The sequence below is a fragment of the Molossus molossus genome, unplaced genomic scaffold (assembly GCF_014108415.1).
Source record: "Molossus molossus isolate mMolMol1 unplaced genomic scaffold, mMolMol1.p scaffold_m16_p_5, whole genome shotgun sequence".
NCBI lineage: Eukaryota > Metazoa > Chordata > Mammalia > Chiroptera > Molossidae > Molossus > Molossus molossus.
Window position 1 is genome coordinate 119,026,072 of NW_023425388.1, and position 25,528 is coordinate 119,051,599.

The window sequence follows — 25,528 nt, forward strand, 5'->3', positions numbered from 1 at the left end:
AACAAGTGTTGGCGAGGGTGTGGAGAAAAGGGGACTCTAGTACCCTGCTGGTGGGAATGCAGACTGGGGCAGCCACTATGGAAAACAACATGGTGTTACCTCAAAACATTAAAAATTGAATTGCCATTTGACCCAGTGATCCCACTTCTAGAAATATACCCTAAGAAGCCTGAAGCAACAATCAGAAAGAATATATGTACCCCCATGTTCGTAGCAGCACTATTTACAATAGCTAAGATCTGGAAACAGCCCAAGTGTCCATCAGTAGACGAGTGGATAAAAAAGCAGTGGTACATATACACAATGAAGTACTATGCAGCTGTAAGAAAGAAAGATCTCTTATCCTTTGAGACGACATGGAGGGACCTGGAAAGTATTATCCTAAGCGAAACAAGCCAAACAAAGATGGACAAGTATCATATTATCTCACTTATTTGTGGAATATAATGAACATAACAGTCTGAGGAACGGGGTAGTCCCAGAAACGTGGAAGTGGGGTACAGACTGACAATCCCCAGAAGAGGCAGTGGTGGGGGAGAGATAAACCACAGAACTTAAATGCATGTGTGCATGAACAATGGACATGGACAACAAAGCTAGGCATGAGGGGGGCGGGCGGGAATCAGTGGAGGAAAAAGGAGAAACATCTGTAACAAAAATAAATTAATTAGCCCTGGCCAGTTTGGCTCAGCAGTTAGAGTGTCGGCCTGCGGTCTGGAGAGACCCGGGTTCGGTTCCCGCTAAGGGCACGTACTTCGGTTGCAGTTTGTCCCCGGCCCTGGTTGGTCGTGCGGGTGGCAGCCACTCGATGTGTCCCTTTCACATCGATGTTTCTCTCTCTCTCTCCCTTCCTCTCTCTCCCTCCCATTCTATCTGTACAAAAAATGGAAAAATACCCTCAGGTGAGGATTAAAAAAATAAAATAAAATAAAATTAATTAATTAATTAAAAAAAAAAAACTGACCTCTATTCCCTTATATTATCCAATCAAAAAGGGACAGCGGCCAACACAACAATAGCCGTCCAGAGTGAATGAATCAAAGTAATACCTTTTTTTTGGTGCCAGATTGGCAAAAAATGTATTTTTGGCGTGCCAAGAATTTTCATCAGTAGTTCATGTGTGCCATCAGATGAAAAAGATTGAAAATCTCTGGCTCACACCAAAGCACCTCCCAGGAGGCCAGACCATGCCAGGCAGCAGCCAAACAGCACTACCAATGACACACCCAGTGGGCAAACTGAGTTGACAACAGACCCCACTGAAGCAACTGGGGACAGTTCCCGCACAACAGCTTGTCCTCTGCCGCCACAGGCAGCCCTCGTGGCCGGTAAGCCCAAGGGTCGGCCTTGCCCACTGAGGAGCCAACAGCAGTTAAGGCTGAACTACAACAGGAGGGCACACACAGTCCACACAGCGGATATCCCTGGAGCACCTGCTCAAGCGACCAGGGGCTGCACCACTGGGCCCCCAGCACCGTTCCCGCGAGGCCACGCTGTAAAGACTGGGAGGCGTAGCCTGCGGAACATCTGCTGAATAAAAAGAAACACACACGGAAAGTCAGCCGAGGCGAGGAGACAAAGACACTTGTCCCAAGTGAGAAAAGCAAGACAAAACTCCAGGAAAAGAACTAAATGAGGAATCTGATCCTGGGGAATAGGGCGGCGGGCAGGTCTGCAGTGGGGGAGCCTGTGTGTGGACGAGCACGTGGGAGGAGAGTGTGGGCAGGGCCCTGGTGGTTTGGCTCAGGGGATGGAGCTCAGCCTGCCGACCAGAGTCGTGGGTTTGAGTCTCATCTTGGTTGTGGTTCAGTCCCTGGCCCTGGTCGGGGTTGTGTAGGAGGCAACCAATCGATGTGTCTCTCTCATATCAATGTTATTCTCCCTCTCCCAGCTCTTTTCTGAAGATAAAAGGAAAAATATCCTCGGGTGAGGATTAAAATATATATATATATATATATATGTTATTGACAGACATAAAGTAGAAAACCAACAGTAAGACAGTAATTACAGGGGACGTTAATGCCCCACTGACATCAACAGCTAGACCATCCAGACAGAAAATGAACAGGAGAGAGTGGCCCTTACAACACACATTAGACCAGATGGATTTAATTGATCTTTTTAGGGCACTTCACTCCAAAGCAGCATAATTTTCTTTTCAAGTACACGTGGAATATTTTCTAGGATAAACCATATTTAGGCCACTAAACAAATCTCAATAAATTTCTGAAGATTGAAACTCTATTAAGTAACTTCTCCAATCACAGTGGTATGAAATTAGAAATTAATAACAAAAACTGAAAAATACACAAACACCTGGAGGCTAAATATGCCACTGAAGAATGAATGGATTAACAATAAGCTCAAGGAATAAATCAAAAGATATTTTGAGACCAATGAAAATGGAAACACAATGACCCAAAAATCGATGGAACACAGCCAAAGCAGTTCTAGGACAAAAACTCATGACAATTTGTCCCGAATGCAAGAAACAAGAAAAATCTTAAATATACAATCTAACCTCACACCAATAGGAACTAAGAAGAAAAAAACAAAACCTAAAGTAAGTAGAAGGAAGGACATTACAAATGTCAGAGCAAAAATAAATGAGAGTTTTTAAAAATTTAGAAAAGACCAATGAAACCAAGACAGAATCTTTGAAAACATAAACAGAATTAATACATCTCTAGCCAGACTCATAAAGAACAAAGAGAGATGGTCCAAATAAATAAAACCAGAAATGACAATGGAGAAGCGACAACCAACACAGAAATACAAATGATTGTGAGAACATCCTATGAACAATTATACAACAAATTGGACAACCTGGAAAAAAATGGATAAATTCCTAGAAACATACAATCATTCAAGATTAAATCAGGAAGAAAGAGAAAAATCTAACCAGACCGATAACTACTAACAAAATCAAATTAGCAATGATGATAAAAAAAACTCCCAACAAACAGAAGTCCTAGACCAGATGGCTTCACAAGCAAATTGGACAAACATTCAAAGAGTGAACACCTGTTTTTGACAAACAATTCTATAAAACGGAAGAGGAGGGGAGACTGTCAGACTCATTGTACAAGGCCAGTACTACCCTGATACCAAAACGAGACAAAGGCACTCCAAAAATAGAAAATGACAGGCCAATATCCCTGAAGAACATAGATGCAGAAATCCTCATCAAAATATTAGCAAACTGGCCCTGGCCGGTTTGGCTCAGCGGTTAGAGCGTCGGCCTGCGGTCCTGAGAGACCCGGGTTCGGTTCCCGCTAAGGGTGCGTACCTCGGTTGCAGTTTGTCCCCGGCCCTGGTCGGTTGTGCGGGTGGCAGCCATTCGATGTGTTCCTTTCACGTCGATGTTTCTCTTTCTCTCTCTGTTCCTCTCTCTCCCTCCCACTCTACCTGAACAAAAAATGGAAAAATGTTTTCGGGTGAGGATAAAAAAATATATATATATTAGCAAACTGAATCCAGCAATACATTAAAAAGATCATTCACCATGATCGAGTGGGATTTATTCCTAGCATGCAAGGCTGGTTCAATATCTGCAGAACAACGTGATACACCCCAGAAACAAAATAAAGGCTAAATATCGTATGGTCATATCAACCGATGCAGGAAAAAAACATTTAACAAAACCCCAAATCAATTTATGATAAAAACCTTCAGCAAACTGGGGCTAGAGGGAACGTACCTCAACATGATAAAGGCCACACGTAAACAGCAGCTGACTTCACACTCAGTGATGAAAAGATGAAAAGCTTTTTCTTTCGGATCAGGAACAAGACAAGGTGTCAATCCAGCATAGGATTGGAAGTCCTGGCTACAGAAATCAGACAAGACAATAACAAAATAAAAAGCATCCCAATGGGAAAGGAAGAGGTAAAACTGCAGTTATTTGTGTATGATGTGATACCATAGAGAGAGAACTCTAAAGAGCCCACCAACAAACTATTAGGACTAATAAATGAACTCAGTAAAGGAGCAAGATACAAAACTAATATTCAGAAATCAGTTGTATTTTTATACACCAATGATGACTCTCAGTAAGATAAATTAATTAAACAATCCCATTTACAATTACATAAAAAAAAAAATACCCAGGAATAAATTTAACCATGGAGATGAAAGACCTGTACTCAGAAAACTATAAGACATTGAAGAAAGAAATTGAAGAAGATACAGATAAATGGAAGACTCTACCATGATTAGGAAGAATTAAATTGTTAAAATTTCCAGACTACCCAAAGCAATATACAGATCCCTATCAAAATCCTAATGGCATTTTTTTTTTAATAGAACTAGAGTTAATAATCCTAAAATTTACTTGAAACCACAAAAGACCCCAAACAGCCAAAGAAATCTTGGAAAAGAACTAAGTTGGAGGTATCACACTACCTAATATCAAACTATACTACAAGGCGACAGTAATTTAAACAGCATGGTACAGGCATAAAAGCAGACACAAAGGTCAATGGAACAGAATGGCGAGCCCAGAAATAAGCTTACACCTATCTGGTCAATTAATATGTGACAAGGAGGCAGGAACATACAATGGGGTAAAGACAGTCTACTCAACAAACGGTGTTGAGAAAACTGGACATGTACATGCAAAAAAATGAAACTAGATGATTTTCTTAATCCACATATGAGAATGCATTAAAATGCATTAAAAACTTAAATGTAAGACCTGAGCCCTGGCTGATTTTGCTCAGTGGTTAGAGCGTCAGCCTGCATACCCAACAGTAGCAGGTTCGACTCTGGTCGAGGTCACACACCTGGGTTGCAGGTTCGATCACCCACCCAATTTGGGCTCATGCAAGAGGCAACCAGTCGATGTATCTCTCTCACATCGATATTTCGCTCTCTCTCTCTCTCTCTCTCTCTCCCTCCCACTATCTAAAAATCAATGGAAAAATATCGTCGGGTGAGGATTAACAATAGCAACAAAAAAGTAAGACTTGAAACCATGAAACCCCCAGAAGAAAACAGGCAGTAAACTCTTGTACATCTCTCTTAGCCATATTTTTTCAAATATGTCTCCTTGGGTGAGGGACACAAAAGGAAAAATAGACAGATGGGACTACGTCAAACCAAAAAGGTTTTGCTCTGCGGTGGTGGCAGGGAGCCTGGTGGCCTCTCCCTTGGCTCCTCCCAGCAGGACCGCACTCGCGGCGCACAGGCCTCGGCGGGGACAGGTCCTCCCGGGCGCAGGGCTGGCCCCCAGGAGCACCCTTGTCCCTCTTCTTGCCCAGGACGTGGACGGGGAGGTGTCTGGACTCTGCTTCTCTCTGTGGAAGAAATGCCAGCACGCGAAGGACCTTTAGGCGACGGCCCCTCAGGGAAAGTGCCGTTACCTGCGTTTTGCGGATCTGACAGCCGAGGCCGGAATGGGTGCTGGAGCCCATGAGCCTCTGCGAGGTCTGGGGGGGCTTTGCTCCGGCTGCCCAAGTCCAGTCCTCGCTCGTGACCACAGGGCACTGCCAACTGTCTGCCTCCCGCCCCCAGCCCCTGGCGCCCCCGTCGCCCCCTCCTCCGTGCCCTGCAGCTGCCCCCCCCCAGGCACCTCTGACCCTATGGCCCAAAACAGCACCCACAGTGCCCTCACCTCAAACCCTGAGGACTTCCTCACGGAAAGTGTATTTAATTGACTCTGTGCTCACCAGGCCCGCAAGGGGGTCAAGTCGCCGTGGGAACTGGGTGCTGGAGATGCGGCAGGTGCGCCCTGGGCAGGCGGGTCAGGTGCAGACTCCCGAGGGCAGCCAGGGGCGGGCAGCTGCAGGGCACGGGGCTGGGGGGGCCTCCCTGGGGCTGGCCAGGGCCAAGCGGGGCGCAGGGCAGTCAGCCGCCGCAGAAGGGCCTCGAGGAGCAGTATTGGGGCGAAGGAATCGCAGGAGCGCAGCCTTGTCTGGTGGCCTGGAAGCCAGGCGCTGTCCTGTGTCTGTGGCAGAGGGCGAGGCTGGGCCGGGAGGCGGACGCCCTGGTGCCAATGCATCCCGGGCGCCCGGGAGCTGGCGGCTGCTCTGGGCAGGGGAGGGCTGGCATCTGGACTCTGCCGAAGTCCCTTTGGCCGCTGAGCGGACTGGGAGCTGGGCACGGAGACCCCTTGGGAGGCGGGCATGCCGGGCCAGGCCACGGCCACGTGGAGGGGTGAGCCGTGGGTTTGAGTCAGACCTGCCCGCACCGTGGCGCTGAAGGGTCGCTGGCAGGTTAAGTGTGGACTGAGGCAGCCCTGGAAGGAGGGGCCCTGAAGGAGCCACAGGCTGGAGGTGGGCGGGGCCCGTGGGAGGTGGGCGGGGCCCTCTGCTCAGGGGCCAGGCAGTGGGGGTCACTCTCCATGACCTTGGCCGGCTGCAGCACTAGGGGCAGGTCCACGGTGGCCTTTCTGAGCTCCACCTGGGCCAGCCCCGTGCAGCCCATCACAGCCGGGGCGCTGGGGTGGCGGGGGGACGTGCCACTGACCCCCTCAGAGCAGACACGCTGCCTCGGTCGTCTCGGTGTCAAAAGAGGGGCTCAGAGCCCCCAGGTCCTTCTCTCCATCCACAGCTGGTCCCGGCAGAGCAGGGCCTCGAAATCCCTGGCTCTGACCCCAAGAGACAGACACACTGAGCTCAGGGTACAGCCTGACTCCCCGCGGTCGACATCCTGGAGTCTAGAACCCCGTGTCGGCGGCACCAACCGTTTGCTGAGTTCTGTGCAAACCGCCTGGCCCCGGGAAGCTGCCCAGCCCCTCGCAGTCACCACGGTGGCCTGGTCTGGGAGAGGTCTGCTGTGGCTGCCCACCCCACCGCCTGGCAGAGACCCCGACTGGACGTGAGCCCCCCGGGAACGGAGGGCCCTGTTCCTAACGCTGGCCCAGCAGCCCTTCTTGGGCCACTGTTGTCCGAAACACAGGCTCTGTGTGTCTAGTAAAACTATATCCTGAAGCCGCCAGATTTGGCTGGAGGGTCGTCGGCGGCCAAGCCTTGACCCCCGTACGCCAGGTCCCCGTACAGTCGGACCCCGGCCCGGCTGCAGCCCTGGTGTGGTGCTTTGTCCAGAGCCGTGCCCTCGGCCTGGTCGAGCAGATCTGAGCCTCAGGCTTCACGGTGTCGCCTTGAAGTGTGACCCTGCTTACCTCCCTGGGCCGCCGCACACCCGAAGGCTCACTGGGGGTGCAGCCAGGGCAGCAGGTCCCAGAGCCGGTGGCTGAGGAAGGCTGGCTGGGGAACGGCCCCGGGACTCGGCGGGCTTCTGCCTGTCCGTCAGTCCCTGCGGGCGTCCACGCTGGCCCTTCTGCATTTCTCAGGTCGACAGCCCACATCTCCATATGAGCTCAGGCCAGCGCCCCGTGTGGAGCCGGCAGAGGCCACCGGCCACGCCCCCGGCGGCCCTCTGCGCAGGGACATCGGACCCCTCCACGCCGCCTGCGTGGTGCCGGGACCGCCCTTCTGTTCAAAGACGGCAGCCTCCAGGGCCGCCGGCCTTGTTCATCCACCTGGACCGGCCTTCCAGGGCCTCTGTGTCCAGCTCACTCAGCCCGCGGCCTTCCTGGTGAGCTTTCTTAGTCGCTGGCTCGGGGGGTGTGTTATTTGATGTGTCTTCCCAGGGAATTCATTTCCGGGGTCTTGGATGGTTCATTAGAGAGGGAGGAGCGAACCCCAGCCCTGCTGAGGGCCCGGGGACGTCGTACACAGACGCAGGGACCGCAGGACGCTCTGCCCGCCCAGGAGGATGGCAGCACTAGAGTGACCCCGGGGAGCTCCGGAAGGGCCAGAGGAGGGGGTGTCACCTGGGGGCCCGGGAGCCTGGTTCTGTGTTGGGGGTGGACTCGCATGACGCTTCAGGACCCTGGCGAGGTCTGTCATTCTGTGTCCAGATGAAGCCAGTGCCAGGGACCTGGCGGGACGTGCTCGGTGGACGCTGTGTCCAGCCGCAGCTCGGACCCGGAGCCCCCCCCCTGCCCCCGTGCCTCTGAGGGTGGAGCTGGCTGGCTTCCCGCCATCCTCTCTCTCTGTTCCTCCTCCGTTCATTCCCACAGTCAGTCCCTTCCCCAGGGAACAGCCGGAGGATCCTGATAAAACCCGTCTGTCCCAGCCCTTCCGGTCCCCTGCCGGCCCCCCCACCCCCACAGTCAGAGACGAGTGCCCCCAGGAGCCCTCTCAGCCGGACCACCTGCCCTGTCATCTCTCTGGCCGCAGCTCCTCCTGGCTCCCTGTCACTCACCTGGCTGCAGGCCTTCTCCTGCCCCGGGGCCTTTGCACGGCTGTGCCTCTGCCCGCTCACTGTTTCCCAGATGCCTCTCGGATCCGTCCGCTTCTCCCTCCACGGTTTCGCCCTGGCTCCCTCCCCCAACCAGCCTCTTCGCGCCGTGCGGGCCCCTCCGGGAGGCGGTGCTGCTGCTACAGGGACCGTCACTGTCCACCAGGTTGGCTCAGGTGCCCTCTGGCCTGTGGGCAGGGGAGCTCCTCCTGCCTGCTCCTGGCTGGCTGAGTTGTTTCCACTCGGGATTGAGACGGAGGCCTCGAGCCTGGGACCGTGGTGCCGCCCCGTGGTGCTCCGGCCCCTGTGTCAGGCCAGTTCAGCCCGAGGGCTTGGGGCCCAGCCCTGGCGGGTTCGTTGGGATCCTGCTTCATTGCCTTGGGGCGCCTGCTGCCCCTCCCCCTCCCTGCACTCTGAGGGCTCTGCCATCGCTCTGCTCTGCTCCACACAGATTCGTCCTTTACTAGACGTTTGCCTCCCCCCTTGGGAAGGGGAAGCAGGGAATTTGACATTGATCAACTGTGGGCCACTGTGGCTTTGGAGAGCATCCCGAGGGCCCAGAGAGGTCGCATGCCTGCCTGCGGCACACAGCGTAGGAGCTGAGAGCCAGAACCCGCCCGGGGGCGCTCCCTTGACCCCACGCCCTGCCCTGCACCCTCGTGTGAGAGAGGACAGGCCTGTGGACGCGGGTTGCGGTCAGGCACCTGGGTTGAGGTCAGGTCCCTGGGTTGAGGTCAGGCGCCTGGGTTGCGGTCAGGCCCCTGGGTTGAGGTCAGGTCCCTGGGTTGAGGTCAGGCGCCTGGGTTGAGGTCAGGTCCCTGGGTTGAGGTCAGGCGCCTGGGTTGAGGACCCCTCCCACTGAGCCTCGGCCTGGTTTGTGCACAGTGACCGTCACCCTCAGAGTGGCCCTGAGGACCCGCTGAGGCTGGAGGGACAGCGAGTCCTGCCCTGTCTCCTGGGGCCTGAAAGTTCCTGCGTCCGCAGACGTCCAGTAGCCCGGGCACACCCTCCCCTCAGCGGGAGACTTGGCAGCGGCTCCGTGTGCATTTAGCTCCCGCGCTGTCCCCGGGCCAAGGGCCTGCCTTCCAAGGACTGCGGCCGTGGCCAAAGGAGCTTTCAAAGCTTTGCTGGGCATCCAGGAATGGCTTGGGGTCCATCCAGCTCCCCCACCCCAGTCCTGGCGGCCTCCCGGGCCGCAGGGAGCCAGGAGGCTGTGCCGTGGTCCTTCCTTCTGACGGAGAGGCCACCAGAGGTGCAGGCTGCCCTGCCCGGGCTACCGAGCAGAACGGGGTTCCGGACAGGCCCTGGGTCCTGCCACCCCTTCATCAGCATCGTCCGTCATGACCGTGACACCTGTTCTGAGCCCCCCCGTTCCGGGCCACCCGCCGGATCGTCCGAATGCTCCGCAGGGTCTGGAGGCCGTGGCCACGCCCACCGGCTGCTGGTCCCTTCTTCTGTGACAGGTTTGACATTCGCTTTCTGAAAAGCATCCGTCATCTCGGTGGACGAGACAGGCCAGCACACGGCTGCTTTTAAAGCCACTCCACCTGCTCGCTGACCTCACTGTCCCCTACAGAGGTCAGAGCCGCAGCAGAGGTCATCGCGCCCCTTCGACAGGCTTTCAAACCTGCACGTCCTCGCTCTCTGCCTTCAGGTGAAGGGGTTTCCCCGTTGGCCTCTTCTGCCTCCTTCGCAGTTTGTCAGCGTCTCTGTATCAGATGATAAGTCATGATGTGCAACAGGAGACAGTATCGGACCGTCTTAGGCCCTCCAACCCGCTGCTTCCGTCACCTGAAGTTGTCTTTAAAAGTTTGCTTCTTACACTGTTGTCTGCGGAGCAGGTTTATGGATGAAGAAGCTTTAGCTTTGAGTGTTCAGTTCCCTTCTGAAGGGTGGGGCTGGAGGGACTGAGCAATGGGTTCACATCAGTGTCTGCTTTTTCTTTTACAGTAAAATATACATAACATCAAATTCACCCTTTTAACCATTTTTAAAAATATATTTTCTTTATTGATTTTAGAGAGAGGAAGGGAGAGGGAGAGAGATAGAAACATGGATGAGAGAGAACATCGACTGGCCGCCTCCTGCACGCCCCCCACTGGGGATCAGCCCACAACCTGGGCATGTGCCCTGACCGGGAATCGAGCCGACGACCTCTTGGTCGCTCCCCTTGGCCCGGGGACAGCGCGGGAGCTAAATGCACACGGAGCCGCTGCCAAGTCTCCCGCTGAGGGGAGGGTGAGCTCAGGCTACTGGACGTCTGCGGAAGCAGGAACTTTCAGGCCCCAGGAGACAGGACAGGACTCGCTGTCCCTCCAGCCTCAGCGGGTCCTCAGGGCCACTCTGAGGGTGACGGTCACTGTGCACGAACCAGGCTGAGGCTCAGTGGGAGGGGTTCTCAACCCAGGTACCTGACCGGCCAGGCTGTGGTGCCTTCTCAGCGTTGAGTCAGCTTCTTGCCTTCTGCCAAAAACACTGTATTCTTGCTAGACTGCGAATCCCTTGTGGGAAGGGGCCGTGCCTCATGCAGAGAGTTCACGGTGACACAATAGTTCTGTTGGGTGAGTAGGTAAGAGGACAAGAGAACACAGAGCGGGTAGCGCTCACAGCCCAGACCCTGCCCTGAGACCACCGGGAGGCCGACCCCTCGCTGCCCCGCTCCCAGGACTGTGGCTCGGCCCGTCCGGGGCCCTATGCCTGCGTCTCGCTGGCCAGGCCCGGGCTTGGTGCTCAGCGGGGTCTCAGTAGATGCAGAAGGACCAGGGGGGCAGGAGCGCTGAACCAGGGCTGGCGCTGGGCCTTGTCACCCGCTGGGAGTCTTTCTTCGCTTTGTACCAAGACCACTTCAGAATCCACCAGGCAGAGGGAGGCGGAGTTTGAACCTTGGCGTCCTGAGCTGTTGCGGCTTCATGCAGAGGCTGCTGCGCGTGTGAACGAGTGAGCGATCACACGCGGAGGGGGGGGACAGGGTTCATGAACCATCCACAGGCCCCCACCTGGAGAGCTGATGATGGAATCTGCTGTCCCGCCCCCCCCCGCCCTTTGTGCCCCCCACACCCCCAGGCTGCCCCCCTGAGCTGCTGCCTCAGCATTTGGTCTGGGACCATAGAATGAGACCTGCCCGCCCCTGCCCATTCCTCTGCAGGTCCCCAGATCTTCCCTGTGCCCCTGCACCCCACCTCTTCCTGCTCTGAAGCCGCAGGTGCTGCCCCTCCTGCTGCCGTTCAGGGCCCTTGCCTTGCCACCTGCGGATGCCCCGAAAATTACCCGCCAGAAGGCCTGCCCAGCGCCCTCAGCAGGAGCTGCTCCCGAGCACCAGTTCCTGAAAGGCTGGTGATTGCACCCCAGTGTCTCCCGCAGATGGCTGGGGGGGGCTCATCCGCAGTGATCGCCGGGCAGGAAGTGGGCTCCGCCTCTGAAGACACCTGCTGTGCACTGAGGGGAGCACTTCCTGAAATGCCTTCCGCTCTGCACCCTCAGCACCTGTGCTTCTGCCTCCAGAGGGTGTGTCTCCCTTGGGCCGCGCCCATGGGGGGCTGTCAGCTCCCTGGTGGAGGGGATCCCTGGTGGAGGGGCCCCCTGGTTCTGGCCCAGTAGCTCGGGAATGAGCCCGAGAGGGTCAGTCTCACAAGTTCCCCTTCGATGCTGCTTTTGGCTGTGGTTGGGGACCTCACCCTGGAGACCACGAGGGGGCGTCAGGAAGGGTGGGGTGCACCAGGCTGGCTGCACCTCTGGGGCTCCCCAGGGACGGGCAGGGGGAGGCAGCCTGTTTGCTGAGAGCAGGTGGGGAGAAGGGAGGATGCTCAGAGGGAAGGGCCTGGCTGGTCCCAGGCCCCAGCACTTCCCGGCGTGTGATTTTATGTCGTGAGGGTTCATGAACCATCCACAGGCGGCCCCCACCTGGGGAGCTGATGATGGAATCTGCTCTCCCGCCCCCCCAGCCGAGGCTCAGAGAGGTCGAGCACCCTCCCCCAGGTCACACAGCTTGGCGGGTGCAGTGCTCATTGAGAGAGGGAGCCAGTCGGCCTGGGTCTGCCTGTGCCGCTCTGTCCAGCAGGGTGGCCGTGGCCGGCCCCTCGTTCTCCACCCTCAGCTGTTGTGTCTCTGCTACGGGGCCCGGGCCGAGGAGAAAGGAGAGGCCCTCAACCCCCTCAACCCCGTGGTGCACCAGGCTGCTTCTCTGCCGCCACCTCCTGGGGACGAACCTCAGAGCAGGGTCACTGCCCTGAGCCCCTTTAGCCCATGGGGGCGGGGGAAGATCTGAGGGTCAGGGTGGGGCTGTTCCCCAGAGCCTCACAGTGGCAGTCCCCATTCTGAGGCATCACTTTTCAGTTGGAAGCTGAGACTTTGGGGCTCCAGTGTCCTTGGGGATGGTGTCCGGCATGTCCATCAGAACATGGGGCCCCGGTGAAACCTGGGGGGCCTCCCCAAGCCCAGGAAGAGCAGGACCTGCCCATACGGGGGCGTGGGGACGGGCCTCCTCCTGTCTGGGGTGACCTACGTCAGGAAGGAGACGCATGGGAACTGGTCAGTGCTGAAGTGAGTGTCCTCAGAGGGAGACACCTGCTGGGCAGGTGCAGCCCACTGCCCGGCTCCGAGGGAGGTGCTGAGGGACACCGTGGGGATTAGCACCGGGGGGTGTGTGTGTGGTGGCGTAAAATAACCCAGCTACCAGCGTGCTAGCAAAAGGGTCTGATCCAGCGACAAGCCCCTGATGACTGGGCAGGACCCTGCCTGGTGGTCCGGGAGGGCGTCTGAGCACATGACATCGGAGCCAGGAGCTCAGTGGTGGGGGGGTCAGCGGTGGGACTGGGAAGGGCGGTCCAAGCAGAGGGGACAATGCAAAGTCCCTGCAGCTTGAAATCCTCTGTCAGGACAAAGGACAGCATCGGAGCTGGGGGCCAGGGCCAGGTGTCGGGAGGTGAGCGGAAGAGGTGGGCTGGGGCCGGCTGTGTGGGGCCGAGGGCAGTGTTGGCAGCTGTTCTACTTGTGAGTGGGCTGGGGGTCGGCAGGGCAGAAGGGATTTGGGTTGTAAGAGACAGACAGGGACAGGGCATCGCAGCCGGAATGAGGCTTGAGCTGGGCTTGGAGGGAACCAGCCCACTTTGCAGGTGCTTCCCTCTGCTGGCATGTCTGAGTATGACACACGTTGATATTTGTGGGACCAACCCTAGAATTCCCTAAGAACTTCAAGGGAGCATCTCCAGGATCCAAAGTCCTGGGGCTGGGAGGGCCGCCCAGGTCCTCTTCTCTGGGCCCTGATGGATCCTTGCTTGCTTAGCCCTAGGGAGAGGGCGCTCACTCCCTTCTGAGGCGTTTACACAGCGCAGCGCAGCTGGGCCCAGAAGCAGTGGCACAGGGCTGCCTCCTGGCGTCGGCTCTGCCTCTGGGTCTCGGGGCTGCCTGGGGGACCGAGACCCCTATATACACACATGCACACGCACATGCACGCACACACATGCACACGCACACATATGCACACGCACATGCACACACATGCATGCACGCACACACACACCCTTAGTGTGTCCCCCTCATGCCCAGCAGGGTGCCTGGCACACACAGGCACCCAATGCATCTGTGTTGGTGAAGGCCTGCAGGCTGTGTGAGGAACAGAGGTGGTGGGCCTGGGTCCGTGCCAGGACCTAGCCCTGCAAGAGGCCCATGGCACCCTCGCCTTCCAGACCCCCCGGGCACCCACTGTGGGGTGCTCACAGCCTCGGGGAGCAGTCGTGGCCCCAGGGGGATGTGCCGCGCAGCGGACTCTCCGTGGAGCTGAGCCCCGAGCTCCGAGTCCCTTCACTTGGCACTTTGTTGAGCACCTGCTGTGTCCCAAACACCAAACAGCAGTGGAAAGAGCTGATAAGAACCTTTATCTTCACGGAGCTAACATGGGGAGGGGACAAACCAAAACTTAGAACACGTAGCTAAAAAGTATGATTTTAAAGACATACGGTTTTTGTGTGTTCGCTGAGTTCATAGCCATCACCACCGTCGGGTTAGGACACCCACAGCATGCCAGGGCCGAGGGAGCGCTGTGACGGCCAAGACAGGTGGTGGCCCTGCCCTTGGGGACCCCACATTCCGTGGCGGGAAGACAATGTTGAAAAAACACAACTGAACAGATGAGTTAAAATGCTCTGGGCTGGGGAAGGCAGGAGGGGGTGGGAGCGGGGAGGAGGGGTCACTGGGGGGACAGATGGGGCACATCTGTAATACTTTTAGCAATAAAAAATTTTAAAATGTTTTCCCAATACAACAAGGCACAAAAGAATTAAAGGTAAAATAGGATGCTCTGGGTGAAATGAGTGGGCTTCCGAGGCAGGGGCACAGGAAATGCCCCCCAAGCGGTCAAAGGGGTGAACTCCATGCTGAGCCCTGCAGAGAACGGGAGAAGTGTCCCGAGAGAGGAGACAGCACGTGCAAAGGCCCTGAGGTAGGCACAGTGCACATGCCATGGAGCGAGTGAAGGATGAGGGTCAGCCCGTGCGTGGGGGTAGCAGGAGGGGGTGGGAGCGGGGAGGAGGGGTCACTGGGGGGACAGATGGGGCACATCTGTAATACTTTCAGCAATAAAAATTTTAAAAATGTTTTCCCAATACAAAAAGGCACAAAAGAATTAAAGGTAAAATAGAATGCTCTGGGTGCAATGAGTGGGCTTCCGAGGCAGGGGCACAGGAAATGCCCCCCAAGCGGTCAAAGGGGTGAACTCCGTGCTGAGCCCTGCAGAGAACAGGAGAAGTGTCCCGAGAGAGGAGACAGCACGTGCAAAGGCCCTGAGGTAGGCACAGTGCACATGCCATGGAGCGAGTGAAGGATGAGGGTCAGCCCGTGCGTGGGGGTAGCAGAGCATGATGCTAGTCCAGGCGCCTGGGGTTTCATCTGATTGCTGCCGGAAGCCAGGGAGGGGGCTCTGGGTGGCATCTGTGCAGTGACCGGCCTCGTATCTGCAGGCGGTAATCCCAACCAGGTGGAGAAAGACCCTGGCCCTTCCCCCTCTGGTCCCTAACCCTGGGGTGTCTCCGTGTGCCCAGCTCCGCCTGGACACCGCAGAACCTCTGGAGGCCCAGGAGGCTGGTGCTGGAGGCCTGGCTGCTGCGAGCTCGTCTTCCGGGACCCTCTGGTCTGTTCTCCACGGGGCCTCTGCTTTCTCCACTTTCCCGGGTGGGAACTCAGGCTCAGAGATGGGCAGTTCCCTGCCGAAGGTCACACAGCAGGTGAACCGTGGGTTAAGCCCTGAGCTGAGGGCGGAGTCCTGCTGGGCCCCCGCCGGCCCACCCCACCCAAGAACAGCCTCATGGCACCAGAGGGGACTGTGTCTCTCTGGACTGGGTGACCTGGGACCCCAGCCCTCCAGCATAGGCCAGACCAGCCCTGGCTGCCCCAGAGAAGAGCCGTGTCCCAAATCCTTTCCCAGGGTAAGCACGAGCCAGTGAGCGAGAGGGAAAACCACAGCCCTGGGGTGGGGGTGAGAGGAGACCCCCACCCAGGGCCTGGCCCCCAGGGTCAGGCCTGCTCGTCTGTCTGCTGTGGGGCCTGCCCAGCCTCCAGCCCTGAAGCTTGGCAGGTGTTTCTGACTGGCCGGGGTCCGTGCCTGTTGTTAACTGGTTTGAGCATCCCCCTGGGCAGAAGGGGCCACTGTGCCTGGGGCCGGGTGAGCAAGGAGGCGAGGTCAGGACACCGGAGGGGGCATGTGGGGCCTGTGGGTCACTGCAGAAGCTGCACAGGGGTCTCCGCTTGGTGACGACCGCAACACAACTCTGACCTAAAAATGGGCTGGAGGTGGCACTCGGCCCAAGGAGGCCGCGCAGGGCTGCAGCCCAGCGCCCAGCCAGTGCCACCCGCCGAGGACTGTCCTCACAGCGTCCTCCTGATCCGGCCTGAGGACGCAGCTCCCCTTGGTGAGACCCGTCACAGGGCGCCGAGCCCCCGGGCGTGCTGGCACGTCCACTCTGCGGGATCGCCGCAGCCTCTGTGAGCGCCTGGTGGGAACCGCTGGGGGGAGGACGGTTCGAGGGGGCGGCTGCCGTGGCGGAGCCGGATCAGACCCATCCAGCCCCAAACCTGCGCACGGGCCCTGCAGAGCCCCATCTCCTCCCCCCGTCCGTCCATCCGCGTTCACAGTCATTGTTAGATGACTGAAGAGTGTTTCCAATTGTCCTCTTATTATAGTTAAGCACATTGCGGAGCATTTGAGAACTAAATGAGAACACAAAGGAAAACGAGGGTGAGCTGTGACCCCACTGCTCTGAGGTGCTGCGGCACAGGGCACGTCCCCGTCCCCGCTCCCTGTCCCCCGAATCTACACGGTGTGACGACCTACATTTGCTTTTACTGACAACTCCCAACATCACTGTTTGTAAACAACCTCTCTGCAAGACTGCAGGGAGCCAGCACCTGCTCTCATCAGGTATTTTTAACCGGCTCCCCCTACTGGACATTCACCATAGTCGCTCTCGGGGCTTTGCTTTATTTGTTGTTGTAAATGATACTGTGACAAGCATCTCTGAGCATAACGCTCAGGACTTGTTTTGGATTCTCTTTTGCTAAGAAATGTCATTCCTGTGCTCCGTGAGGTCCTCGGGGAGCGGGGCCAGGGGCTGATTCAACGCGGCAGGACCGGCGGGTGGTGGTCCCAGGGCGTGAGCGCGCGTGCCCAGGCCAGGGCTGTGCTGCGGAAGGTGGGAGGGAAACCCAGTGGTCCTCCGGCCTGCAGCTGCCTCTCGGGCCCAGCCGGAGTCTCACACCTGGTCTGGCTGGGAGTAGCATCTGCCCAGGTGAGCCCGGCGCTGAGAGGAGCCGGGTGAGTGCAGGAGGGGTGCCTGGGCAGGAGGCAGTGCTGGCCATGCCCTGAGGCCTCAACGCAGAGGGCCCTCCAGGCGGGGATATGGCTTCTTCTCACCGTTGTCCCCCTGCTGCCTAGATTGGGCCCGGCCCAAGGCGGGCGTGAGTCAGCATCCTGGGACAAAAGGAGAGCAGATGGAGAATTTGTGCCGCTCTGCAGGAAGGAGACACGTGAGGCTCTGGGGCCTGGGGGCTGGGCAGTGAACTGACCCTGCTAGCTGGTCCCAGCCTCACGCAGAGCCCATCCCAGCTCTGTAGATCCCTGTGAAGACCCAGGAGGAGACCGGTCCTGCAGGCCAGCCCGCAGGAGGGCAGGAGGTGGCAGTGGGCAGGGCTGCCCTCTTCCTTTGCATCTCAGAAGCCTCTTCATCCTGTTCCCAAGAAGCAAAGCAGATCGCAAAAAACAGCACACATACACACATGTGCACAGACATATATACACATGCATGCATGGACATGCCCATGTGTGTGCACATGGGTACACATGTGTGGGTGCACATGCATGCCTACAGAGAGGCATGTGTGCATGCACACATATACCTGCGTGTACATGTACATGTGCACACACGTGGGCACACGTGTGGATACACACTTGCACACACAAATGCATGTTCACGCACATGCATGTACACATGTGCACACATGGGCATACACACATGAATGCACGAGCACATGTGCATGGATACACTCGCTCACATGAGTGCACACACACATGCACACACAGCCCTCCAGCTGAGAAGGGAGGGGCAGTTCCTGACCCAGCAGTGACAAGGAGCAGCCCTCTGACCTCTGACCTCTGAGCACTGCCCGAAGGCCCCAGTGCACCCTGAGCAGCCTGTGAGCGGCCACCGTCCACCTGCGCTGATCTGCCCGGTGCCCACCCTGCCCAGCGTCCCCAGTATCAGCACGGGGTTTCCCCGGCTGGGGCATCCCGACCCTGGGGGCCCTGGGAAGGCCTCGGGTGGGCAGTTTTTCTCTCATAACCACGTGTATTTGGATGTTGATTGATGGAGGGAAGTAACTACCTGCCAAGTGCAGGCTTCATCATAGTGACAGGACCTGTAGATTTTAAGTAAAAATTGTTAGATTTAAAGAAAAAGGTCAGGCAAATGTTAACAGCGCCAGGGCGAGAACTGGGAGCTGCTGAGGTGGGTACAGAACCTGGGTTTGGGGTGACCGCCCACCTCCTCATTAGCCTCAGCTGGGCTGTAGGGGGTGGGGCAGCTCAGGCCCCCCACCTCAGCCCCACTTCCCGAGGAGGCTGGGTGATCTGCCTGAAATCACAGGGCCGGTGGAAGAGACCAGCTCTGCCGCACCCCCAGGCGGTGCTGAGAATGGGCTGGGGCTGGGGTTGGGGGCCTGGGAGGGAGGGAGCCTGCTACCCTGAGGTGCTCAGACTCCCTGTCTGTGGCTTCGTGTCTGTGAGAGTCCACCCTGCCAGGCCACGCCCCACACAGGCCTGGGGACCCCGCTGAGGCCTCATTCACATTCAGCCCACCCTCCGCATCTCAGGGACCTTGTCTGGGGCTCCCAAGGGCTGGGGTGCTCCCTCTGCTGGGAGGGCTCGCCCTCTGGGTGAGCAGGAGGCACAGCTCAGGTGCTGCGGAAGCCTCCTCCCTCGGAAGGCGCGGCCCAAGTGCAGCCCGAGCTTCCGCAAGGAGCCTCTGTGGCTGTGCCCCCCACTTCTCGTGGGCCCCGGTGGGCTCGGCAAGCCCGGCACAGTGAGGAGGGCGTGGGGGCTGCTGACAGCCTGGGCTCCCAGGTTCCCATCAGCCACAGGGAAGCAGCAGATGCTGCCTTTCAGCAGCACGTCAGGGACGCCGGCTCCACCATCCTCGGCCCGGGGCCTGGTCTTCTCCCAGGACAGGGGACAGGGGGTGGCGCTGGCACCCTCGGGGGACACGTGTGCCACGCTCCCAGAAGCCCGCATGCGCCTCTCTTCCTTGGCGCCAGTGCGTGGGCAGCCGGTGCGGGGGGTGTGGGCGGCTGCTCCGAGCCCACACCTGACTAGGGAGGCCTGTGTTCTGGAACCTCCTTGGGGCCTGGGGTTCAGAGATTCCGGGGTCCAGGCTCCCAAGCGCATTGATGAGTGGGAAGCCGCCTGTAGAAAATGACCTGTGCTGTCGCTCGGAGGGCTGTGGGTGTCTGTCTGCATTTAAACTGGGGGGGGGGCAGTCCCCCGGGGCCAACTCACCCGGGTGTGGGGCGGGGCGGGGAGGGGCAGGACCAGGCCGGTGCGACCCCTGTGCGGTTCCTGTCGTCATTCTTCAGTGAGGAGGTGAGGTCAGATTCCCCGTAACCCATGTCTGCTCAGTCTCATCACTTCTATGATGCGTCCCTCAGGGTCCTCGGAACGGCCTGGGGTTGGAAGCACCGACAGGCAGGTGGAGGCACAGAAAATGTTCTGGAGGTGCAGTCGCCTCAGCAGAGACGAGAGAGGAGTGAGACCGAGGACGGGATCCAAAGGGACTTCGTTTTGTTTAAGGAGAAGAGATGTTAATGTCATTTGTGCAATGACGATTCGTCTAAAAACGTGCCGCTGAAGCAAAAAGGGAAACAAACCGAGGACTTGAGGGGTTTGCGATGCTGAGACTGAAGAGTCAGGGTATTGATTGCTCAGCATTTCCACAGCCTGACTACCCAGCACCTGGGGAGCAGGACTGGGCTCCGTTCCAGCCCCCGGCAGAAGCTCAAACCTTGGGGCGCACGCTGAGAAGGCTCCAGCCCTCCGTGCCATGCTCGACCTGCGCCGTCCTGGGGGAGCCTCCCGGTGCAAAGGTGCCTGTCAGCCTCCGGGGGGTGGGGGGTCCGGGACCTGGGAAGCTGGCCCACCCAGCCCTGGGCAGCAGCCTCTCCGTCCAGTCTGGGTTGCTTCCACGGTCCACAGTGACGATGTGGGAACGGGGTGATTGTCAGCATTTCCAGGGCAACCCCGAGAGTGAGTGACTGTTGGGGTGAAGGGCTGTGCCAACAATGATTTCCACTGTGCCCGTGTCCAGCGCCGCAGAGGTGGGTGGGCGGGCGGGAGGGTGAGTCTGCAGCTACAACCCTGGAAGGCGGGTTGTGACCCGCTACCTACCTCAGGCATCTGAGTACGGTTGGGAGAGTCTCGCCGCTTGGTCCAACGTCCTGTCACATCACTTGCTGACTGTGCCCTGGGACCCTCTCATGACCTCAGGCTCCACAGCTGGGAAGTGGGGCTGGGCTAGCAAAGCCGACCAGGAAGGCCGTGCTGAGGGCTTGGTGTGATGCAGGCTCGCCCGGCTCAGGTGGTGCTCCCCCTGCTGGCCGTCTCTCTGACCTCCATCGCGTCCTGACCAGCCGGAGGGTTCTGGAGTCGGGTCCAGAGTCAGCCTCTTAGCTCCACGATTTTCGGAGTCTCCTTGATGCCTGACCCTGTGCTGGCCACTCAGTGTGAGGAGTCAGGACAGCCCAGTGCGCCGCACACACTGTCCAGGTGCCTGTCCATGCCCACGCTCTTGGCGTTTGTTTCTGAATGCCAGGTCTTCGTACGCTAGACAAGAAGGACACCCGCAAGCGTGTGAGGAGGAACTACCGACATGCGACGGGTGTGCAGAGGGTGTCGTGGTCCCTGAGCCTCAGTCTCCTCCTCCAGAAAGTGGACGTGATGAAACCATCCCTGCTTGGAGGAGGTGGTGAGGGGAGTTGTTAGGGTCCAGGCTTGCGAGTTGCAGGGATGGGGTTCACGTCTTGGTCCACCACTCCTCTGTTAATGGGCATGGCAGTGAACCCACTTCGTCTGGAGAGGATTCACTACGCGTGGGACCTGGAACACAGCAAGCCTCGTGAAGCCCTCGTGGTTGTCGTCGTTTTCGCGTTGTTATGAAAATCCGGTGCGGCTCCAGTAAAGAGAAACGTGGACTGGGCCGTGCCACGTGTTCCGCCCACTTATACGACAGCATCTCCTCTGGAGGGGTCCGTGCCCTAGGACTGGCTGTGTGGAGGTCATTCAGAGGAGGAATCGGGCAGCATCGTGCTGGTCACCGGCCACCAGCTGGCTGCCTCAGCTCAGCCCAGCTCCACTTGAGAACCTGGAGTGACACGGAGCCAGAGGACTGGGTCCCTGTCCCACCTCTGCCCTCTGAGCGCCATCTCCTCCACCGCAGAGGAAGGAACAAAACTCAAGGTGCAGCCTCCCTCCTTCCCCTCAATTTGTGGGTTTGTGAGACCAGAGAGAACGGGGAGGGAGCAGGGGCCGGGCATTCATCCCCATCCCCTCGCGTGGTCTCCCCAGTGAGGGCGCTTCGTGTGCATGTAAGAGCCAGGACTCGGAGCCAGACTGCCCTGGTGCACCGCCCAGCGGCTGTGTGACCTCGGGCCGCTGCTGGCCTCGTGTTGTTCGCTCTGTAAACTAGGATGATAATCTCACACCTCGGGGAGGTGGTCCGAGGGTTACGACGCATGTGAAAGTCCATGTGTTTGCATGTCCCCGAGATGGGGGTGCCGTCCTGGTTCGCCGATGCGGGGACACACTCCGATCAGCTCGGGAACAGCAGGGCGGGAGACCCGTGCGTGGAAGGAGGTGGACCCCGGAGGAGAGGGTGGATGCGGCTGCTTCTTCGCCTCCCTGAGGTCGGCCCGCTGCAGCCACACGGCCTCCTCCGAGATGCCCAGACGCACTCGGCCTGCTCTGGCCCCGGGGCCTTGACTCTCGCTCTCTCCCGTCTGTGCTCCTGCCCCCAGACGGTTCACTGTTTGTCCCCGGCCTCCTGTCCCTTAGAGATGCCCCCCCCCCATATAGCCGGCTTCCCTGCACCGGACCCCCTTCTCCCGCCCTTGCTCCTTTGCTTTGTTTTCACTGGGTCCCTGTCACCATGCGAACTGATGCCGCTGACTGTGTCCCCCTCCGGCGTGTCCCCCTCCTGCTCCCCTGAGACCGCGAACCTGCGCGGCAGACACGTTGTTGCCAGCCCCGAAGCGGCGCCTGGCAGGTGGGAGGTGCCCGGAGTCTGCAGAAGGAAGCGCCCTGAGAGGGGAGCACGGGCACCCCAGCAGACCAGGGTTCTCCAGCCCGGGGCGCAGCCGGCGTGGCGCCCCCTGCTGGGGCTCCGGGGCGGCGCCGCGAGGCCCCCGAGGCCCCCGGGGAAGGGCCGCCGGCCCGCGCGCCCTCCGCCCGCCGGGTGGCTGCGCGGCCGCCCCGATGCTGCGGTTGCCATGGCGACCCGCGCCTCCGCGATTGGCCGGGCGGGGCCGCACCACGTGCTCCCGGAGCGGGGGCGCCGCGCAGACTCGGGCGCGCAGACTCCGAGCCCCCCGCCTGCGCCCCGAGGCGCGCCAGGCAGAACCCGGGGCGCTTCCGAGGCGCCCCCCGCGACCTGGCGGCTCTGCTGACTCGCCGTCCGCGCGGTCCTGGCCGGGGCGAGCCTGGCGCCCCCCGAGCCCACCACGGCCGCCCCTCGCTGCTCCCTCCTGCGGGCGCCCGCCCCCCGGGCCCGCGATTCGCCCCTCGGTTCTGCGCCCTCCCCCCGGGGCTCGCCCGCGCGCCCCCTCCGCCCGCGCGCTGAGCCTCCGCCGCGCAGAGGGCGACGCCGCAGCTGCCCGCGGGATGGCCTGCCGGCGCCGCTACCTGTGAGTATTCGAGCGGCTGGTGCGGGACCCGCAGGCCGAGCCCGGGAGACCCAGCCGAGCGGGGAGCCCGAGGGGGTGCTCGTGGGGGAGGGGAGGCTGCGGTGCGGAGGGAGCTGGGTGCCCGCAGAGGTGGTGTCGGTCCCGCTCCTGCTCAGCAGGTCTGCGTCAGGCTGCGAAACGCCCTCCCGGAGGGCCGGGGGCCTCCCCCAAACCCGCTTGCAGGGTCCCCAGACCCACTGCTTCCGGTCTGGCATTTGGTGTCGACCTCAGCCTTTGTGCCCAGCTCACCCGTGACTGGCACTTCGGCCCAGGGAAGGTTGGAGGGGACGCTGGGGTGGGACAGGGTGACGGTCCAGCGCAGGGTCACGGGCAGGGGACAGGGTGTCCCCTGGCCTCCCCGGGGTTCCGCGGGACAGCGGCAGGGGGCCTGTCTCCTGGACCGAGTGCCAGTGGCCGAGCCGGTCCAGTCTGCGGGGGGCGGTGGCCGGTGACATCATGGGCCTGGGTATTTATGGAAACCGAAGCCCTTGCCGCCAGCCAGGTTCCCGGGGCCTGGGGACGAGAACCTCAGCTCCCTCGAAGCTCCCTGAGGCCGGCACTGCGCTCTCTAGGGCGAGAGACCTATGCTCTCCGGCCTTGCGGGTCCGTCCTCTGGGCCCACATCTCCAGCTGCCCGAGGCTGCCTGACCCTGCCTGGGCCGGGTGGGGCCGCTCGGGGACCTCAGACCTTGTGTCGTCGTGAGCTGGGCTCAGTCCCCAGGACGGGGACGGGGAGGCCTGGAGCAAGATGTCGGGGTACATGTGGGGGCCATGCCCCGGCCCCCAGCCCCTGCACGGTGACTGGGGCCTGTGGAGCCCCTCCACCGAGGGGCAGCTCTCGTCAGAGCGTTAGGAAGGTGAGGGTGTGGGGCCCTGTCTGCTTGGCTGCGATGATGCTCGTCTCCCAGGGGAAAAGCCCACAGGTTGGTCTGGTGATGGGAACAGAACACGCTGGAGTTCTCGCTCCTGTAACAAGACCCCGGTGGTATTTCTGGAAACAAACGATGAATTCCTGCCCAGTGTGGGACTTCTGCCCCTGTGCCCAGGAACAGGTCCTCCCGAAGCAGCCGTCTTCTTCCTGCCGGAGCCTGTGTCAGAGCAATTCTCCAACCCCGGGTCGGGGAGATGCCTTAGGGTGGGATGTGACCGTCAAGGCGGGCACCTGGCCAGTGCCGGCCCCCATGCTCAGTGAAGGGGCCTCGCAACAGCCTCGTCTGGGCAGGCACAGAGACTTCCGTCTTAGAGACGAGGAAACGGAGACAGCAGCATCCCGTAGAAGCTTGGGTCGTACTGGCTGGGGCTGGGGGTTTGGCCCAGGCTGTCTCCTGGACTCAGGTGAGAATTTTTAGGAAGATCGATGCGTGGGCCCCGCCGCAGAGACTCGGGTACGGCCTGCGGTGGAGCTGAGGCGTCAGATCTGGTTGGTCCTGCGTGTGGCTTCTGTGCGCAGCCGTGGTCGACCCGCAGGGGTGCCTCCCGTGGCCACGCTGCCCGTGCCGTCTGGTCATTGTTGCCCGGAACGGCTACCACGCATATGTCAGCCCCCTGCAGCACCAGCGTGATCTGCTAGGGGCGCCGGGGCTGCATTTTCATACGCGGCTCCAGGCAGGTTCACTGACCCGTGGACTAACCTTGTCTTGCCCGCTTGCCTGGGAGGAGGTGGGCCTGTCAGGGGCTCCGTGCTCCCTGCCTCCCATTCCCGCGGGGCTTTTCCTGCCGCTCCAGCGCTCGGGCTCCCAGTCTGGCATCGGGACATCCAGGCCGCCCCTCCACACGCTGCCGCCAGACTGAAGGGCACCACGGACTGCAGAGCGAGGGGGAGGGAGGGCCGGGAAGGATGAGAGCCCCTGTTTTCAAAGAAGGAAGCGTGTGTCTGTCTGCTCACCCTGAGCCAGGTGGGGCCGGCCGTCAAGCCCGCGGCTCCGAGATCTGCTCGGCTCTCCGTGTTACCGGGGCTCTTAATGGAGGAGGGAGGGGAGTGGATGTTCCTAGACGTCTAACTCCCGTGGCAGCTGGAACCCAAGCACCTGTCACCCCAGCCAACATCAGACACTGGCTTCAGAGCCTTCCCAGCCTGGCTCCCCCTTGATTCCCTGACCCCACCGTACACAGGAGGAAACTGAGGGCCCGAGAAGGCTAAGAACTCAGCAGGCCCCACAGACTTCCCTGCGCACACGAGTGATGGTTTTCTCCCCTGATGTGCCACGCGTCAGACCTGCGCAGACTTGCTCCGGCGTAGCCTGCACGGCAGCCGGGGAGGAGCCCTCCAGCAGGTCCGCCCGGCGGCTCCGTGCCTCCCAGTCCCCGTCCCCCTCCGCCTTCTGGACCCCTGGCGCAGGTCCCACGTGGCGTTAGGCACCGCGTTGCTGAGGTCGCACACGGAAGTGGCTCGGTGAACAGGCTGAAGGATGACGAAGTCTGAGAAGCTTCTTCACGAAATGGGGGGAGTCATGAGGCTGCCAAGAATCAGCTCCTTAATCAAACTTGCTAACAACCGAGGTCGTTACTGTACTGACAGCGTAATTAATAGTGTGTTAATTAAGGTCAACCCTCTTCTGGCTGACACCACGCTTGCCATGGTGAGCACCCTGTCTGGGCACGGGATGGTGGGCTGAAGGAAATGTACTGAGAGTTAAAACACCGAGTCTTGGGGGCGGGCTGAAGCAAGGCCCCAGCCCCCCCAACACCTGTTCATTCCTTCCTCCAGTCTGTCTGGAGCGTCCCTGGCCCCTTGCTCACTGACCCATTCTCCGGGGCTTTGCTCTGACCAGTCGGCCTGCAGACCCCACCCTGACCTCTCTCCCCTCCC